The sequence below is a fragment of the Nomascus leucogenys genome, chromosome 16 (assembly GCF_006542625.1).
Source record: "Nomascus leucogenys isolate Asia chromosome 16, Asia_NLE_v1, whole genome shotgun sequence".
NCBI classification, from domain to species: Eukaryota; Metazoa; Chordata; class Mammalia; order Primates; family Hylobatidae; genus Nomascus; species Nomascus leucogenys.
This window is the reverse complement of record NC_044396.1, coordinates 12,274,039-12,295,750: the sequence shown is the minus strand read 5'-3', so window position 1 is coordinate 12,295,750 and position 21,712 is coordinate 12,274,039. Positions and strand designations below refer to the sequence as shown.

The window sequence follows — 21,712 nt, the reverse complement described above, 5'->3', positions numbered from 1 at the left end:
CAGGTGATCCATCTGCCTCAGCCTCCCATAGTGCTGGGATTACAGGTGTGAGCCACCATGCCCAGCCTTTCCCCATTCTTAATGGTGGTGAACAATCTGGTCCTTATTCCTCTGGGGAAAACTATTTCTGCATTTTAGCCCATAGTGGCTGAAAAAAAGGCATGCATCTAATGGTTTTGGAGGTGCTAGATGATATCCTATCAAGTTAAAATGCAAATTCTGCAACAGGTTGAGGTATCTTCAAGGAAATAGTTATGACTTAGGGACTCAAACCCAGTAGAGTTTGAGGGAAGTCCTTTGACCTTGTAAAGATCATCTTCATAATGCAACCTGGAAAGACTGGCTAATAACTCTAAGAATAGGGGGGTGGAGCCAAGACGGCTGAATAGGAGCAGCTCCGCTCTACAGCTCCCAGCCTGAGCGACATAGAAAACGGGTGATTTCTGCATTTCCGTTTGAGGTACCGGGTTCATCTCACTAGGGAGTGCCAAGCAGTGGGTGCAGGACAGTCGGTGCAGCGCACTGTGTGCAAGCCGAAGCAGGGCGAGGCACTGCCTCACTCGGGAAGCACAAGGGGTCGGGGAGTTCCCTTTCCTAGTCAAAGAAAGGGGTAACAGACAGCACCTGGAAAATCGGGTCAGTCCCACCCTAATACTGTGCTTTTCCAAGGGGCCTGGAAAATGGCACACCAGGAGATTGTGTCCTGCACCTGGCTCGGAGGGTCCTATGCCCACGGAGTCTCGCTGATTGCTAGCACAGCAGTCTGAGATCAAACTGCAAGGCAGCAGCGAGGCTGGGGGAGGGGCGCCCGCCATTGCCCAGGTTTGCTTAGGTAAACAAAGCAGCCAGGAAGCTCGAACTGGGTGGAGCCCACCATAGCTCAAGGAGGCCTGCCTGCCTCTGCAGGCTCCACCTCTGGGGACAGGGCACAGACAAACAAAAATTCAACAGGAAACTCTGCAGACTTAAATGTCCCTGTCTGACTGACAGCTTTGAAGAGAGTAGTGGTTCTCCCAGGACGAAGCTGGAGATCTGAGAACGGACAGACTGCCTCCTAAAGTGGGTCCCTCACCCCCGAGCAGCCTAACTGGGAGGCACCCCCCAGTAGGGACAGACTGACACCTCACTTGGCCAGGTACTCCTCTGAGACAAAACTTCCAGAGGAACTATCAGACAGCTGAATTTGTGGTCTCACGAAAATCCACTGTTCTGCAGCCACCGATGCTGACACCCAGCCAAACAGGGTCTGGAGTGGACCTCTAGCAAACCCCAATAGACATGCAGCTGAGGGTCCTGTCTGGTAGAAGGAAAATTAACAAACAGAAAGGACATCCACACTAAAAACCCATCTGTACATGACCATCATCAAAGACCAAAAGTAGATAAAACCACAAAGATGGGGAAAAAACAGAGCAGAAAAACTGGAAACTCTAAAAAGCAGAGCACCTCTCCTCCTCCAAAGGAACGCAGTTCCTCACCAGCAACGGAACAAAGCTGGATGGAGAATGACTTTGACGAGTTGAGAGAAGAAGGCTTCAGATGATCAGACTACTCTGAGCTACAATAGCAAAGAAGTTAAAAACTTTGAAAAAAAATTAGATGAATGGATAACTAAAATAACCAATGGAGAGAAGGGCTTAAAGGAGCTGATGGAGCTGAAAGCCAAGTTTCGAGAACTACGTGAAGACTGCAGAAGCCTCGGCAGCCGATGCGATAAACTGGAAGAAAGGGTATCAGTGATGGAAGATAAAATGAATGAAATGAAGCAGAAGGGAAGTTTAGAGAAAAAAGAATAAAAAGAAACGAACGAAGCCTCCAAGAAATTTGGGACTATGTGAAAAGACCAAACCTACATCTGATTGGTGTACCTGAAAATGATGGGGAGAATGGAACCAAGTTGGAAAACACTCTGCAAGATATTATCCAGGAGAACTTCCCCAATCTAGCAAGGCAGGCCAACATTCAGATTCAGGAAATACAGAGAACGCCACAAAGATACTCCTCGAGAAGAGCAACTCCAAGACACATAATTCTCAGATTCACCAAAGTTGAAATGAAGGAAAAAATGTTAAGGGCAGCCAGAGAAAGATCGGGTTACCCACAAAGGGAAGCCCATCAGACTAACAGCTGATCTCTCGGCAGAAACTCTACAAACCAGAAGAGAGTGGGGGCCGATATTCAACATTCTTAAAGAAAAGAATTTTCAATCCAGAATTTCATATCCAGCCAAACTAAGCTTCATAAGTGAAGGAGAAATAAAATACTTTACAGACAAGCAAATGCTGAGAGATTTTGTCACCACCAGGCCTGCCCTAAAAGAGCTCCTGAAGGAAGCACTAAACATGGAAAGGAACAACCGGTACCAGCCACTGCAAAAACATGCCAAATTGTAAAGACCATCAAGGCTAGGAAGAAACTGCATCAATTAACGAGCAAAATAACCAACTAACATCATAATGACAGGATCAAATTCACACATAACAATATTAACTTTAAATGTAAATGGGCTAAATGCTCCAATTAAAAGACACAGACTGGCAAACTGGATAAGGATTCAAGACCCATCAGTGTGCTGTATTCAGGAAACCCATCTCACGTGCAGAGACACACATAGACTCAAAATAAAAGGATGGAGAAAGATCTATCAAGCAAATGGAAAACAAAAAAAAAGCAGGGGTTACAATCCTAGTCTCTAATAAAATGGACTTTAAACCAACAAAGATCAAAAGAGACAAAGAATGCCATTATATACTGGTAAAGGGATCAATTCAACAAGAAGAGCTAACTATCCTAAATATATATGGACCCAACACAGGAGCACCCAGATTCATAAAGCAAGTCCTGAGTGACCTACAAAGGGACTTAAACTCCCACACAATAACAATGGGAGATTTTAACACCCCACTGTCAACATTAGACAGATTAACGAGACAGAAAGTTAACAAGGATATCCAGGAATTGAACTCAGCTCTGCACAAAGTGGACCTAATAGACATCTACAGAACTCTCCACCCCAAATCAACAGAATATACATTTTTTTTCAGCACCACACCACACCTATTCCAAAATTGACCACATAGTTGGAAGTAAAGCTCTCCTCAGCAAATGTAAAAGAACAGAAAGTATAACAAACTGTCTCTCAGACCACAGTGCAATCAAACTAGAACTCAGGATTAAGAAACTCACTCAAAACTGCTCAACTGCATGGAAACTGAACAACCTGCTCATGAATGACTACTGGGTACATAATGAAATGCAGGCAGAAATAAAGATGTTCTTTGAAACCAATGAGAACAAAGACACAACATACTAGAATCTCTGGGACACACTCAAAGCAGTGTGTAGAGGGAAATTTATAGCACTAAATGCCCACAAGAGAAAGCAGGAAAGATCCAAAATTGACACCCTAACATCACAATTAAAAGAACTAGAAAAGCAAGAGCAAACACATTCAAAAGCTAGCAGAAGGCTAGAAATAACTAAAATCAGAGCAGAACTGAAGGAAATAGAGACACAAAAAACTCTTCAAAAAATTAATGAATCCAGGAGCTGGTTTTTTGAAAAGATCAACAAAATTGATAGACCACTAGCAAGACAAATAAAGAAGAAAAGAGAGGAGAATCAAATAGATACAATAAAAAATGAAAAAGGGGATATCACCACCGAAGCCACAGAAATACAATCTACCATCAGAGAATACTACAAACACCTCTATGCAAATAAACTAGAAAATCTAGAAGAAATGGATAAATTCCTCAACAAATACACCCTCCCAAGACTAAACCAGGAAGAAGTTGAATCTCTGAATAGACCAATAATAGGCTCTGAAATTGTGGCAATAATCAATAGCCTACCAACAAAAAGAGTGCAGGACCTGATGGATTCACAGCCGAATTCTACCAGAGGTACAAGGAGGAACTGGTACCATTCCTTCTGAAATTATTCCAATCGATAGAAAAAGAGGGAATCCTCCCTAACTCATTTTATGAAGCCAGCATCATCCTGATACCAAAGCCTGGCACAGACATAACCAAAAAAGAGAATTTCAGACCAATATCCTTGATGAACATTGATGCAAAAATCCTCAATAAAATACTGGCAAACCGAATCCAGCAGCACATCAAAAAGCTTATACACCATGATCAAGTGGGCTTCATCCCTGGGATGCAAGGCTGTTTCAACATACGCAAATCAATAAATGTAATCCAGCATATAAATAGAACCAAAGACAAAAACCACATGATTATCTCAATAGATGCAGAAAAGGCCTTTGACAAAATTCAACAACCCTTCATGCTAAAAACTCTCAATAAATTAGGTATTGATGGGACGTATCTCAAAATAATAAGAGCTATCTACGACAAACCCACAGCCAATATCATACTGAATGGGCAAAAACTGGAAGCATTCCCTTTGAAAACTGGCACAAGACAGGGATGCCCTCTCTCACCACTCCTATTCAACATAGTGCTGGAAGTTCTGGCCAGGGCAATCAGGCAGGAGAAGGAAATAAAGGGTATTCGATTAGGAAAAGAGGAAGTCAAATTGTCCCTGTTTGCAGATGACATGATTGTATATCTAGAAAACCCCATTGTCTCAGCCCAAAATCTCCTTAAGCTGATTAGCAACTTCAGCAAAGTCTCAGGATACAAAATCGATGTACAAAAATCACAAGCATTCTTGTACACCAATAACAGACAAACAGAGAGCCAAATCATGAGTGAACTCCCATTCACAATTGCTTCAAAGAGAATAAAATACCTAGGAATCCAACTTACAAGGGATGTGAAGGACCTCTTCAAGGAGAACTACAAACCACTGCTCAATGAAATAAAAGAGGATACAAACAAATGGAAGAACATTCCATGCTCATGGGTTGGAAGAATCAATATCGTGAAAATGGCCATACTGCCCAAGGTAATTTATAGATTCAATGCCATCCCCATCCAGCTACCAATGACTTTCTTCACAGAATTGGAAAAAACTACTTTAAAGTTCATATGGAACCAAAAAAGAGCCCGCATCACCAAGTCAATCCTAAGCCAAAAGAACAAAGCTGGAGGCATCACGCTACCTGACTTCAAACTATACTACAAGGCCACAGTAACCAAAACAGCATGGTACTGGTACCACAACAGAGACATAGATCAATGGAACTGAACAGAGCCCTCAGAAGTAATGCCACATATCTACAACTATCTGATCTTTGAGAAACCTGACAAAAACAAGCAGTGGGAAAAGGATTCCCTATTTAATAAATGGTGCTGGGAAAACTGGCTAGCCATATGTAGAAAGCTGCAACTGGATCCCTTCCTTACACCTTATACAAAAATTAATTCAAGATGGATTGAAGACTTACATGTTAGACCTAAAACCATTAAAACCCTACAAGAAAACCTAGGCAATACCGTTCAGGACATAGGCATGGACAAGGACTTCATGTCTAAAACACCAAAAGCAATGGCAACAAAAGCCAAAATTGACAAATGGGATCCATTTAATTTAAAGAGCTTCTGCACAGCAAAAGAAACTACCATCAGAGTGAAGAGGCAACCTACAGAATGGGAGAAAATTTTTGCAACCTACTCATCTGACAAAGGGCTAATATCCAGAATCTACAATGAACTCAAACAAATTTACAAGAAAAAAACAAGCAACCCCATCAAAAAGTGGGCAAAGGACATTAACAGACACTTCTCAAAAGAAGACATTTATGCAGCCAAAAAACACATGAAAAAATGCTCATCATCACTGGCCATCAGAGAAATGCAAATCAAAACCACAATGAGATACCATCTCACATCAGTTAGAATGGCCATCATTAAAAAGTCAGGAAACAACAGGTGCTGGAGAGGATGTGGAGAAATAGGAACACTTTTACACTGTTGGTGGGACTGTAAACTAGTTCGACCATTGTGGAAGTCAGTGTGGTGATTCCTCAGGGATCCAGAACTAGAAATACCATTTGACCCAGCCATCCCATTACTGGGTATATACCCAAAGGACTATAAATCATGCTGCTATAAAGACACATGCACACGTATGTTTATTGCGGCACTATTCACAATAGCAAAGAGTTGGAACCAACCCAAATGTCCAACAACGATAGACTGGATTAAGAAAATGTGGCACATATACACCATGGAATACTATGCAGCCATAAAAAATGATGAGTTCATGTTATTTGTAGGGACATGGATGAAACTGGAAAACATCATTCTCAGTAAACTATCGCAAGGACAGAAAACCAAACACCGTATGTTCTCACTCATAGGTGGGAATTGAACAATGAGAACTCATGGACACAGGAAGGGGAACATCACACTCCGGGGACTGTTGTGGGGTGGGGGGAGTGGGGAGGGACAGCATTAGGAGATATACCTAATGCTAAATGACGAGTTAATGGGTGCAGCAAAACAACATGGCACATGGATACATATGTAACAAACCTGCACATTGTGCACATGTACCCTAAAACCTAAAGTATAATAATAAAAATAAAATAAAATAACTCTAAGAATACCAGCTGGGAGGATGGCACTGTTAGTGGCATATCATGGCTTCAGGGGCTTTAAAGAAGACAGAAGAGAAATTACAAAGATACTATGCCAGGGGCACTTCCTCATGGGGACTAACTCTGCTTTATTATTCCTGGATAAGTATGATCCATTTAGCACTCCCATTCGCAGGAGTGAATGCTCTGGACTAAACTTCATAATTTGGATGGTCGAGGCTAATTATTAACGAGTGAAGATAAAATTAACCCACGGAAAATGGATTCCATTCTGAATTAATTTCCTGAACTATTCTGGGCAACTGGTAAGTGGTCTTCTAGGGCCACCCAAGTAGAATCCATTTATGATCATCTGCGTTGGTGGAAGTAACCTTGATTGTGCTAGTTTTTGATGAGATCTGGAATGTGACGCCATCACAGCAACCCTACTGGAATTGTCTGTCTACATCTCCATCTTCCTTACTGAACTGTCACTCAAAGGCCAAGCTGTAGTCTTATCAATCTTGGGATTCCTCTGTGTAGCAGACTGTCCTCCTCATAGTAAGCACTTCATACATATTTGTTGAGTGGGTGAGTAAATACTTAACACATAATTCCTCCATCATCCTTGTCCTCATATCTGATCTGCCACCACATTTTCTTGAGGGAAAAATAGCCTTTAATCTGCCCAGTTTTTGTCATCTCCACTGTCACAAGTGTCACCAGTCACTAATCCAAGCCACCAAGCTTCCTTCCCTAGACTACTGCAACTATTTTGGAAAAGCTTCTCTGCTTTCCCTACTGCAGAACACAATTTTTTTTTTTTTGTAAAAACCATAGAGGGTTTTCAAATATTTTAAAATACCTCTACTGGCTTTAAAATCCAGAACTCAACCACCTACGTCTCTAGGCATGTCTCACTCCTCTCTTCCCAACTTCCTCTCTCTGCTGAGTCATGTTGGGGTCTTTCTGTTGCTATAGCTCACCAAGACCTACTCTGCCTCTAATTTTTGCACAGGCTGTTCTCTCTGTGATGTCCTTCCCCACCTTCTCCTGACCATCTCTTGCTCATTCTGCAGGTGTCAGCCTAAATGTCAGTCCCACAGAGAAGGCACCCTCATCATCCCAATTTAGGGTAGGCTTGCCTGTTATTCTCTCTCCTGGCACCTGCCATTTTCCTTCATGATGCCTCTTAAAATTTGTAATTATGTAGTTGGTTAATGTATTTAATAAGCATCTCTCTTACTAAGCTGTAGGCTTTTCCTTGAGAATAAGGACTGTATCCATTTAGCTCACTACATCGGACATCTTGTGCACTACCTCATATCCTCTCAGCCTCAGCTTGTGGCCCTGGCAAGGACTTCCAGGAAGTTTCATACTTCTCTGCACTGAAAGAGAACACCTGAAACTTGCAGCACATACCTCTGCTGCCTGCCCAGAGGCTTCCCTGACTTCCCTGGGTGAGGCAACTGCAGGTGCCTGCTTGACATTCATACATGTGCAACCCAGAATTGTGCAAATGTTAATGCTGTGTGGGGCAACTTCCAATAAAAGCAGGCCAGGAGCCAATGAATAATAAATGCTTCTTCCTCCAATCCCTTTTATGCACCTTTTGAAAGATACCAACAGGACTGAGCACCAGCCACGCAGACTGGTGGCCACCTCTATAATGTATCCTTGTATTGACTTCTCCCTTCCTGTTTCACTCTCCCTGACCCCTCACTTCTTCCCTCCAAGTTTACTTCCCAAATAAACCATCTATCTGCATGCAAGCCTTAGCCTCAGGCTCAGTTTTAGGGGAAACTCAGGCTAAGATGACCACTGCACACCAATTGCCTACCACAGTACCTGGCATACAGTAGTGATTGAATAACATTTTTAAGTCAATGAGTCAGTCAAATATAAATGAATGAAAATTACTGCAAAACCAAGGGATAAGAACAGAAATAGGATATTTAAAAAGCATTTCCCCATTTGGTACAATAAAATTCATCATTGCTTAAACTTACCAACTCAGCAAGGACCCTCAGCATGCCATGTCGGAGAACTCAGAAATGTGCTTTATTTTTAGGCAGATGACTTTTTGCAAAGACCTGTCCACTTAACCCTCCCCCCATAAGCTTTAGATAACTTGGGATAGTGAAACAAGAATGAAGTTTAGAATTAGGCCTAAATGGAGCTGAATCCCCACATTGCCACCACTTTCAACCTATGACCTTACCAGGTTCTTTAAGTTCTAGTTCATCTGTCTGTCAGATGGGAACATAAACATTTGTTTTATAGAGTTGCTATAAAAATTTAACATTAGGTCCTTAAAAATATTGGTTTTCTTTTCCCAAAATATCTACCTTCCTTTCCTCCCCTCTTCAGTGAAACACACACATTGCATTTAAGAATTTGTTTCTACAATGAGACCACATGGGCACAGGGAGGGGAACAATACACACAGGCCTGTGAATGGAGGGTGGCTGTGGGGAGAGAGAGCATCAGGAAAAATAACTAATTCATGCCTGACTTAATACCTAGCTGATGGGTTGATAGGTGCAGGAAACCACTATGGCACACATTCACCTATGTAACAAGGCTGCACGTCCTGCACATGTACCCTGGAACTTAAAATAAAAAAAAAAATAAAGAATTCGTGTCTAAATGTGTGGCCCATGGCTCTGAGCTGAACACTTTGTGCAGGAAATCATCAGACTAATTTTTTTTGTCTTTGCAGTCTCTGCACCTACAATACACCAACTGGCAGTTCCATCATTTCAAAGAAAATCTTCAAGGTAAAGACATTTACAATGACGCAAAAACCTTTCAAAGGCATCATGGTCCTAAAGGGCTTTCCCCAAGGGACAGCACAGTGTGTTCCAGGCCCTGACGAGAGGTGAGTGTGTGGGCACGGGTGTCTTGTGAGCCTGACGCTCTCCATCCCTCTCTGACCATTTACGCCTTTTGTCTGTCTGTGCTTTCAAAGGTCAGACCCTTGTGAGAAATACTTGCTCTATTAATCATCTTGGAAGACTGCTCCAGACACATTTTCAGAAGGGATGCAGTAAGTTTTGTCTGCACAGTGCACCCTGGGAAAAGAGTTTCCCTTCCGAAAAGCAACCTTGCTTTCAGCTAAGTCTTGTCTTTTCCTTTTTTTTTTTTTTTTTGTAAAGCAATGAAGTTATTGCATGTTCCAAAGGCATCGTGAGGTACGGCCACCCCTTTGGCATGGCATGTCTGTATGCCCAGGATGCATATACCCAATTAGTGAGTTCCACATGACTGCTGGTGTTGGCAAACATCTACATCCAGCTGGTACTCAGACTTTTGGGGATCAGTGGAAATTTTAACAATTATTTGACACAGACTTATTTGGTCAGAGAAACACGGTTGTATCACAGAGAGCTAAATGTCCAGAGCTAATGAAAGATGATCCAGTGATTAGATTGACTCGCAATCTGGGTAATAAATTTTATACTTACATTTTGACCACATAAATAAAAGAGTGGGACTGATTTTCCCACTGCATTGCATATGAGGGGAGGAGAATGTTATTCTCTCTTCCCTCTTCATCTGAACATTAGAACTTTTTAAACCTTCAAACATGGCAGGGGCACTTCCACCCATCATTTGAATGAAAGCCAGTCTCACCTGTCTGTCTTTCCATTCAGCAGGGAATCACTTCATGTGTGAAGCAAGCAAAAAAGACAGACATGTCAGGGCTTTCTCTGTCTCCTGTAGAATTTTTATCTTTTGGCCTTTTCCACTTCCTAGTCTGCATATGACCTAATATCCTATTCCTCATGGCCAACTCTTGATAACAACGAGAAAACAAGTCCTGATAAATGTGTTATGTATTCATTAAGCATTTCTATCTTGTAAGACGTTTTCGTTTTTGTTTTTGTTTTGTTTTGGCAAAATCATGACAATATCTGCTGTATTTCAGATATTGTTTTAACCAATCTGTAATCTGAATGAAAGCAGGATTTGTTCTATAATTCTCAGTTTGGATGAGAAATAAATGATAAACAATGCCCCACCGGAAGAGACCCCTCCAAAATATCATGCCAAAGGAGGTAGACCTTTTCTTTCTTTCCTTGTCAAGGAAAGAAAAGGTCTTTTTATCATGCCAAAGGAGGTAGACCACCATATTCAGTGAAAATATTTGACACCTTGGACTGTTTCCCAGTGGGATGCAGACCAGACAAGAAGAACAATTCAGGCTGCTTAGGAGACTGTCTGGGGATCTCTGTGAATGGCATCTGCACTGGATAGATATTTCTTCCCCTCAGATTCCTGCTCCTGTGTATGTGCGCGACTTACAGCTGAGTCATACTTTTCAAGAATGAATGTGGGTGTCACAGTCAGTGATCTGTGATCTATTCCTGCTCCTGTGTATGTGCACGACGTACAACTGAGTCATATTTTTCAAGAATGAATGTGGGTGTCATCGTCAGTGATCTGTGGTCTATCATTTCATAAATAGATTGTTCCAAAAGTACTCTAGGCACAGCTGAGCACAGATAGTCTTTGGATGGCTTTAATCCAAGCCCATTTCAATATGCCTCTTTTTATTGTCCACACTTCTTTCTACTACCACTAGCTTAAATAATTCCTATAATCAGCTAGAAGAGTTTTCAATGAAAAATCATCTTTGAACACAAGAAATAAGGACTGGGAAGTGGTAAACAACTTGCAACTGAGGTATTCTGAAAATAGTCCTAACATAATGTCCCCCAGGTGTAGCCATATGTGGTAATTTGGTAAATCAACAATCAAGTCTTATGCAACAGTGAGAATCTAAGTATCAAGCACTAGATGAGGTACTGGGCAAGAGAAATACAAAAGAGAACACTGCTTTACCCCACCCCCAAGGAGATTTCAGGGACAGAAATGTCAGCATCTACCTCAATACAATGACAGCTGAGTGACTATCTCAAGTGAGAACTGAAGAACGTATCACAGGAGAGCTGATCTTGGAGAAAGAAGAGGAGTTGGCTTATTAGAAAAGAGAGCCTGGTCGCGGGTGCCTGTAATCCCAGCTACTCGGGAGGCTGAGACAGGAGAACTGATTGAACTCAAGAGGCTGAGGTTGCAGTGAGCCAAGATCACGCCATTTCACTCCCAGCCTGGGTTACAAGAGCAAAACTCCATCTCAAAAAAAAGAAAAGAAAGAAAGAGAGAAACAAAAAGAAAAAAGAAAAAAGGAAAGAAAAGAGGGCATAGTTATTGAGAGAACAATGGCTCTGTGGTCAAAGGCATGCCATTGTGAAAATCATGACACATTCAGAAGATCGTATAGCTGGGTATGTCTGGAGAAGGTCATGGGCAGGCCACGGCACAAAATGAATTTCTTTGTCAAGACACTGTGAAAACCTACACAGATAAATCAGGGGAGATTTGTTATAGGGAATAATAATATTTCATTGAACTCAAGGCTAGGAGATACAAGTAGGCTGAGGAACAGGAACAGTATTGGAAACTGAAGCTCTCTACCTTTGTCTTTGTCTTCCTCTTTCTGGGCCATGAGGTCACTTATGGCTGCAGCTCAGTTCATTGGTCGACAGTTCTGAATTGTTCAGTCATTCATCACTCAGCAAGAATGCAAGTGCCCATCCTCTGTGCTCGGTGTGCTCTTTATTAACTACATTGTGGTGGAAAATGGATCAGGGCTGGCTTCATGGGCAGTGACTTGCACAGTCAAATGGTCCCACATTTGGTTTAATGCACCGCTACTACTATCTTGCAATTCTGAATAATTTCAAGGAACTTGTGTTTTGTAAGAAAGTCTAATGGGATGAGGGAGCATGCACATGAGCAGAAGAAATGTCCACAGTGCCTTCCCATTCACATATAGCATTTGTGATGACACCCCGTGAGCACAGAAGTTGGTGGCCCACAATATTCAAGCATTCAGTGAGACTAAAAGCAAGTACAAGGCAATTGTGTTAGGGCTACTACTGAGAAAGGTGGGGAGGAGGCAGGTGCTGACATCCTAGAGGCCAAGCTTTTTTGTTTGAAAGAGAACAAGAACCAAGGGACCCTACTGCATTCTTTCTTATTCATGTTGTTTCCCTGTATTAGCCAACTACTTTAATGCTGAAATGCTAGAAGGAGAGAAAATGTTAAGACAATAGTTTCTTTTCCTTTCAATTTTTCCGTACCCATCAGTAAGCTGAAGGTAAAGAGTGTTGGTAGAATGTATCAAGATGTGAATTAAAAACTGTTGAGTTTCGTGTAGCATTTCCACTGTTCTGGTAAGAGTGAAATAGATATGCATTTTTGAGCTACAAATATTAATTCTGTAATTTTGGTAATTGTTTTATTTTATTTTGTTTTTTCTCTCAACTTTTTTTAGATTCAGGGAGTACATCTGCAGGTTTGTTACATGGATAAATTGAATGTCACTGAGGTTTGGTGTACGAATGATCCCATCACCCAGGCAGATAGCATAGCACCTGATAGATATGTTTAGCTCCCACTTTTAAGAGAGAGCATGCAGTATTTGGTTTTATGTTTCTGCATTAGTTCGGTTAGAATAATGGCCTCCAGATGCATCCATGTTGCTGCAAAGGACATAAATTCATGCCTTTTTATGGCTGTGTAGCATTCCATGGTGTACATGAACCATATTTTCTTTATCCAGTCCACCACTGATAGGCATCTAGGTTGACTTCATGTCTTTGCTATTGTGAATATTGTTGCAATGAACCTATGAGTGTATGCATCATTTTGGTAGAACAATCTATTTTCCTTTGGGTATATACCCAGTAGTTGGATTGCTGGGTCAAATGTTAGTTTTTAAGTTATCTGAGGAATCTCCACACTGCTTTCCACAGTGGCTGAAGTAATTTAGATTGCCACCAGCAGTGTGTGTTTCCTCTTCTCCAGGACTCAATTTTAAAAATGGGCAAAGGGCATAAACAGAAACTTCTCAAAAGAAGAAATACATGTGGCCAACAAATATATGAAAAAATACTAATAATCACTAATCATTAGAGAAATGCAAATCAAAACCACAATGAGATACCTTCTCACACCAGTCAGAATGGCTATTATTAAAAAGTCAAAAAGCAACTGATGTTGGTGAGGTTGCAGAGAAATTTTCATGATTTCTGTGTAAGAGTTAAATGCTGTTATATTTGCATTTAAAACTGACATTACACATTGTAAAGATAAACAGTAAGCCATGCTAATAATTTTAAATTTCCATTTTTTTAACTTAGAATGTCATTAAATAGCAAATAAAGAAACAGAATGGCAAGTTGAGAGAGAGACCATTCAAGAAAGGAAAATATCACACTTTAGTGCCTTTAGCAGCACTTTTTCCCCTTCTTTTTTTGAACAAGGCACCCTACATTTTTATTTTGCATTGGGCCCCACAAATTGTTTAGCCAGCTCTGACCTGGAGAGGAGTGGGTGAACACTCCCTGTCACCATGGAGCTTACTTTCCATTGGGGAGAACAATAAAAATAAATAAACAAGAAACCTCATTGTCTCAGAACTGTTTTGAGGAAATAAGCAGAGTAACATGATTAGACAAATCAAGGGAGGGAGATCTACTTTAGTTTGGGTGGCAGAGAAAGTCTCTCCAAGGAAGTGATCTTTGAGCTGAGACCTGAAGTAGGGACTGTCCGTCAACTTTGCTGAAGTGAATTCTCCCCCTCCATTCTGATACCCTCTATTCCACACTCTGCAGCCAGTCAGACTGAGCCTGTTTCCCTTGCACAGTTTCAAAGATCCAACCAGGTCTTCCTCAGGCTTCCACATTTCTATCCACTCCACTTCGGTCCCTGGGTGACCATCCTCTGGGCTCCCATGTCAAAAGAAGTTCCAGAGACTTTTCTTGTCAAAGCTATCAGTAGCCCAGAACAGGTTGAAGAGAACAACATGAAGTGCCCTGTTTCTTCCTGAAAGCTCTGAAGAGCCAAGAAACATAGTCTCTGGAGTAAGAATTCCCTTTTTTCCCAGTAACTCCTAGAAAAAGCCACCTGACCAAACCTCCTGCCTTTGTGAGTCATGGCAAAGAAAGTCACATCAGAAGGAAGGGTGATTTGAATGAGCCCAGATGTTCCACTTAAAACCACAACCAGGCATAGCATTTGAGCAATTTTTATTTGCAGTCATTTCTTTTCATGTCATGCAAATGATCAAAAGTGGTCTAGGGAGACAGCATGTCTTAAAAGATGACAATTGCAAATGGCAGCAAATAGCAAATGCAATAATAACTTGTCATGTTTTACACAAAGTTACAGCAAAGGCAAGCTGTTTAGCAGTAAGCAGATGTGGACTAAGTAAAAGATAGTTTGCAGATAGCTAAATGCAGGCAGGTCACAAAGCACTTTGATAAAGGATTATAAAAATACTACCCATGGTAGAACATATATAGTAAATATAATATTTCAAGAAGGATTTAGAAATATACAAGATTTACTACTGGAGAGTTAAAAAAAGCACAGTGGATGTCTCAATCATAGGAGTTAAGAGTTTTGCCAAGTGAAGCAGAATATGATTATGTAGAGGATTTTAAACTAGGATTTACTTTTTTTTTTTTTCCAAAAAGAATGCTGCACTTGGCAGCTCTCTCAATTCCAGTGAACAGAAGTTAGCAAATTGATGAAATAGCAGGGGATTCTTCTAGAGAAGCTAATTGCTACATCAATTTCTGCCAACACCATTTGAAAATAAACCCCTCTGTCCTTTTTGTGCTGTTTCTGGAAAAAAAGACTGGAGTTGACAATTAAAAGCTCAACAAGTAAGATGTAAATTTAGGCATCTGGGCATAGTATGTTTTCACCAAATATTTGTTGAATTAATGAAAAGATAGAACCTAGAAGTTTAGGCTGTAGGACAGTCTTCTGGACTGTGCCATATACAGGGAGCTATAAATGCTTTTCAAGAGCATAAGCGTAGATTCTTACACAATCCTGTACATACACATGTGAAATTACCTGGCATACCTGAGCTGGGAAGTCCTAACTCATGCCAGTAAGGAATTTGAGAAGTTTGGTCAAAACATGGAAAAGATGAGTTCACTTGCCAATGGGACACCTTTGGTATGAAAGAGGACAAGGTGGCTTTGACAGGTGACTGCAGTCGGTAGCATAGGTTGCATGGAGGATGCTATTGCCCCTTCCTGCAAAAGTTGGGACTGTGACCTCTGTGGGGAGGTCCATGTGTCATGCAATGCAGCAAATGATTCCAACTGTGACTGTGCTTCAAGCCAGTCCCCACAGCCATCATCAGTTTATTAGATATTTTGAAGCACATAAATCAGTGTAGGCAGAGGCTGTTTATTTTTAAGCCCTCAGATGGGGAAACCTCATGAGATTCACTGAGCTGCCTCCTCAGATCAAGAACTTTGGGGATGAAGGACTGAGAAACCCACATTGTTGGAGTGATTTTTGTTCACATGACGATGCTTTCTTATGGTTGTGACAAAACATGGATGTACACTGAACTCAAAATTTCAAGAGAAAAGCAAAGTGCGGAGCATCACCAATAATTTCAGAGGTGCAGCTGTCTGTGTTCAAACTGGATAGATACCTTTTGAAGAAGGCAACCATCATGCAATAAAAATTTTGAAGGATTATAGAAGTATTGATGAAAACAGAATTTCCATCAATTCCAGAAGCAAATTATAGTCTTTGTTAGATTGGAATCACAAGTTCAAAGAATGAACAAGGATTTACTTTGAAAAAGTAGCACTATTTAAGAGCCTCCTGTAGACCTAAAAGCAATGCAACTTCCACCAACAGCTTTGTTGATAAGTACATGAATCCAGTAACTGATATTCCTACTATATGTCAAATTCTGGAAAATGTTTAGATTCCCCTGGGTCTGTTAAAATGGATTGTGATTTTTATGCTCCTGAAAATCCAAGCAGTGAGTCACCATTGGTGCTACAAACCTGGAGTCTGAATCAGGATGTGGGTCCTAATTAAATATTAGAAATTATTCATTATGTGAAACATCGACATTCTCATCAATGTGCTCAAAATGAATAAAATATATAATTCGGCACATACGCTGTATGCATGCTGTAATAAAATTTATTAAAACTTGTTATTTGAGGGCTGGGTGCAGTTGCTCACTCCTGTAATCCCAGCACTTTGGGAGGCCGAGGAGGGCATATTGCTTGAGCTCAGGAGTTCAGGACCAGCCTAGGTAACACTGTGAAACTCCTGGCTACTTGGAAGGCTGAGGTGGGAGGATTCCTTGAGCCCAGGAGGTCGAGGCTGCAGTGAGCCATGATGGTGCCACTGCACTCCGGCCTGGGACACAGAACAAGACCCTATCTCAAAAACAAAACAAAACAAGTTTGTTATTGGGAGGGACTTCTAAAAATTATTATTGTTGTTAACTGTTTTAAGTCTTTCATAATTTTGAATCACTGGTGAGTTTTTCCATTTTTCTTACCTTCACCTCTTAGGATTTCTAATTATGTGGCTTACTACCCAAAGTAAGTAAATAAACAAACAATGCATCTAGGTTTTCCAGCTGTAGGGCATAATATTTGCTGAAAGTGAACTCTGCCTTGGAATTTAGTCCTCACTCCCTGAAGCCACTTTGTACTCCCTCTGGGCAGGCAGTAAGATCCATCTGTTTATCTTCAGCCTTGTCCTCACTGGCAGACCCACTCACACACTGGTAAAGAAATGCCTGTCACCTTGCATTTCATGAAGTCCCATGGGCTTTGTGACTCAGACATTTATGGTCTATTCCCTTCCATGTTCTCTGGGTCCAGGATACTGGGGAGTGACATAAATGGTTAGTCATCAGCTGTTCTGAGAAGACTTCCAAGAAAAACTGCTACAAAACTTTTAGCAAAACTGAGTTTTAAAGATCTAGAATGTTGTCCATCAACTGGTCTAGAATGGAGACCATAAACTGATGGCCAAATCATCCCACAGGCATGTTTTGTTTGGCCACACTAGGGTTGGCTTGCGGAGTGCTTAAAACACACTTAATTAGTTCTCAACATTGAAAAATTGGGAGATTTCACGTAAAAAATCCGGATTTCTGGCATTACTTGACCTAGTCACATGGAGTCTGCATTCCCACCTGGCAATCATCTGCTTGCAGCTAGAGAGCAGTTGCCCCATCTAGATGGGGCAAGCCAACTCCAGTTCTCATCCCTACCATTCTCCACCAGGCCTGCTTCACTTGTCTCCATAAAATGCCTGGCTTTGGTAGGCCTTTGAAGTTGAGATCTTTACTTTAGAACTACACTGTGCTAAGAAGTGTAGGGAAAAACAGGGAAAGGATAAAGCATTTGTGAATCTTCCTGGGTTATCCTCTGGTTAGAGAAAACAATGATATAATAATAAACAATAATAGTAATAAAGCTAATTTATGGGTCAATTAAGGTCTTCATTGTGAGGTATCAAGCACAGAAGTGGTCCTGACCTAGTGTGTTAGTCTGTTTGTGTGGCTATAAAGGAATACCTGAAGCTGAGTAATTTATAAATAAAAGAGGTTTAATTGGCTCATGGTTCTTCAGACTGTACTGGAAGCATACTGCCAGCATCTGCTTCTGGTGAGGACCTCAGGAAACTTACAATTACAGTGGAAAATAAAGGGGTAGCCAATGCATCACACGGCAAGAGCAGGAGCAAGAGAGAGTGGGGGAGGTGCCACATACTTTTAAACAAACACATCTTGCATGACCTCAGAATAAGAACTCACTCATCACCAAGGGCATTAGCACTAAGACACACATGTGTGATCTGCCTCCGTGATACAAAATACCTACCAAATCTCACCTCAAACACTGGGGATTATGTTTCAACATGAGATTCAGAGAGAACAAATATCCAAATGGTATCACTTACAATACCACTAGTACCTGGCTCATCCATAGAAGTGATGACCAGGAACAGCCAGTTTGCAGGTCCATTCATGAGAACAGTTGAAGAGTTCAGTAAAGAATTTGTCTAGTTAGGCCATGTGGGTTCCTCTACCATGGAGTTCAGAGATTTATCATGCATTTATCCACTCATTTTTTCTTTTAACAAATGTCTAGGAACTGCTGCGGAGACCTTGGATTCACCATTCAGGTACCTCTTCAAGTTAATCTACATGGGGAGCCTCGTGATTACAGCCCCAGAAGCTGCCCCTTTGGGTCCACTGTGCACCCAGCTTTCTCAGGCTCACTCTCAGCCACTATCTGAGCATGGTGGGGGGCCTGGAACCAGGCCATTCCTGTCCAACATGGGGCTTTTTTAATGGACAATCTTTGAATGGGCTCTCCTTTTCAGCCTGACCAAGACTTTCTCAGAACTACACTGTAGTCTGAGGTTCTTCTTAATTAAACCTCCTTCCTTTTCTCTCTTCTTTCACAGGTTTAAGACCTGTGACACAGTCTGAAGCTCTCCTGGCACCCTCCCCTTTATCCTTCACAGGTGTTTCTCCTAATAAGTTTCTTGTATGTCTCATCCCATCTGGGAATCTGCTTCTCAGAAGACTCAAACTGACACATCTACCCACTATGTATCAGGCACTGTGCTAGGTGCTGGAGACCTAAAAATGGATAAAACAGACAAGAGCCCTTCATTCATGGTGCTTGCATTATAGTGGGGGTAGATATTCTATAAGCAAGAGAGTAAATAGATAAGATAAATTTAAAAACTAGAGAATGACTTGTTATAAATTGATTGGTAATCAGGGAAGGTCTTCTGAGGAGATGACACTTAAGCTGACACCTGAATGAGAAGAAGGAGCTGGTCAACTGAAGACCTAGATGAGCATATTGTAGGCAGAGGGAAGAGCAAGGACCAAGGGTTGAGAAAGAAACTAGTTTGACATATTTGACAGGGGAAAAGCCAGTTTGACTGAAGAATAATAAAAAGGAGAATGAATGGAATAAGCAAGGACATTAAGGAAGTAGAGAGGAGCCTGATCATCACAGTAAGGCATTTAGAGTAGGTTAGGGAGAAGACCATTCTCTATCAGGGTAGAACTGAAAAGGCTATGTCTGCTGCTAAATGCTGCTATAAAAAGACAAGGGCTTTCAGCACACTACAGATGCAATCTTTTGGATCCACTTATATTGAGCAGACTTCATGGACCCTCCTAAGAAAGTAGGCACCACAAAAATATTACATCTATACAAAATGCAGGGCTCCAAGCCATAGATGTATATATCACATTGTGTGTGTGTGTGTGTGTGTGTGTTTGTCTGTGTGTGTGTCTGTAAAGCCAGCCAGTTTGTGAGCTGAACATCACTCCTACATGCTTTCAGAGAGAAGAGAAAAGAGAGAGGACTGCGTACTGGAATAAGCCCTAGAGAACTTCTTGGAAGAATGGGAAGTTAACTGATCAAAATTATGTTGTTTCTAGAAAATAAGTAAAAAGCCAGGCAGTTTCTTTTGCTAAAACTGTCTAGGTAGATTTCCATTCTAAGAAAATTACAACAATGTATAGTTTTAAATAGCTAGAAGGAGAATATTGAATGTTCCCAACACAAAGTGATAAATGTTTGAAATGACGGATATAGTCATAGTCCTTATCTGATCGCTATACATAGTATGTATTGAAACATCATTATGTACCCCATGAATATGTGCAATTATAATTCAATTTAAAAAATAAAATTAAACAAAGAAAGCAAGGGGTCAACAGCATCCATTGTAAATGTGCTACTTCTCTACCTATCTCATTTATGGAGTTGGGGGAGCTCCTGAACAGATAATGAAGTGCAATGAAATTTGGAGAAGAACTCTGGTACCTAGGTCTAGAGAGCAGATGTGCAACTTTTTTGGAGAATGTGTTTCGGATAAAGCTTCAAGAGCTGTTCCTGGTAGCATATGGCTGTTGCTCTTGGTGTGGAGGTTCATGGAGTAATGTTTCTTGATCAGAGGACCTTGAAGGTTATTGCTCACTTCTACTCCTGCCTCTACCCAATGTATAGTTTGAGTCCTAAGAGGCTTGGCCTTTTTACCTTGCCTTCTACCCCAACAGGGACAGCACAGTGAGAAACAGATCTACAATGGTTCCGCAGACCTTTCCTTTGGAGAGTTGCTGGGCAGCTGCACACACTAAGAAAGTTTCCTGAAATAGAATTGCATTATCTGAGGCCTGGAAAATGTGTTGGAAAAGCTCACTTAGCTATGGGGAAGCTGATGAAAGACTTGTCTGGTTTCTGAGCATTGTCTGGGGAGCTCAGATTCTCTAAATGGGCCCCCAAGATGTCCATCATTTAGTCCTTGCCAAGGCTGGGTCAACATGCTGGCAAAGAACTGTCTGAACATTGAAAAAGCCTCCAACCTATTATCTCATGAGAGAAAGCTAGTTATTTGAAATACAAGTTGGATTTTAAAATTTCTATCAGCATGTTTTTAAATTAATCTTTTGTTAATATAAACATACAGAAAACTACATGCATTATAAGTGAACAGATCAATGAATTTTCAAAAAGTGAATATAACCTTATAGCCACATCAGATCAAGAAACAGACATCACCAGCACCCCAGGAGTCTTTCTACTATTTCCTTCTTGCAGAGAGTAACTACTATTCTGGATTGTAATACAGGTAAGTTAACTTTGCCTGTTTTGTATTTTATGCAAATAAAGTCATACCATATACAGTACTGATCTCAAGGAAGAAGTTTTTAGCATTTTAATATTAAATACAATAACGTAATTTTTGGTAGATTTTTTTAATCGAATTTAGAAAGTTCCCTTCTATTTCTAGTTTGTTATAAATTTTCATCATGAATATATGTTGAATTTTGTCAAATGCTTTAGTTTATTGAGATAATCTGCTGTTTTCTTCTGTTAATACAGTGAATCACATTGATTCATTTTTCTAATGTTGAATCAACCTTTCATACCTGGAATAAAATATATTGGTCATATTGTATTTTCCTTTTTATATAACACTTGTTTCCGCTTTCCAAAATTTTGTTTGAAAATTTGCATTTATGTTTATAAGAGAGTTGATCTGTCATTTTAATAGTAAATTTTATTATTTAAATAGATCTTGTACCAATCAACGTTTCTTTTGTCATAAAGTTTCTTTTAGGATAAGTAATTTTTTATCTAAATTACCAAGTATGTTCATGATGTGAAGTTTTTAATAATACCTTCTTATTATAATTTGATCTATAGGATCTGTAGTAATGTTCTCCTTTTCAATCCTGATATTGATAATTTACATTTAGTTCCCAATCAATTTCACTAGCGATTTATCAATTTTGTAAATTTTCTTAAGGACCTAACTTTTTGGTTT

At 40.6% G+C, this 21,712-nt stretch overlaps 1 long non-coding RNA gene across 1 annotated transcript in view; it reads left to right on the top strand.

The window, feature by feature from the left end:
• Positions 1-18,927, top strand: part of LOC101177150 — a 534,278-nt gene extending 515,351 nt beyond the window's left edge. The window contains exons 3-4 of the long non-coding RNA XR_179510.2: positions 9,216-9,374; positions 18,824-18,927. This is a non-coding gene — a long non-coding RNA (uncharacterized LOC101177150). The remainder of the gene's footprint in view (positions 1-9,215; positions 9,375-18,823) is intronic.
• Positions 18,928-21,712: the final 2,785 nt, after the last annotated feature.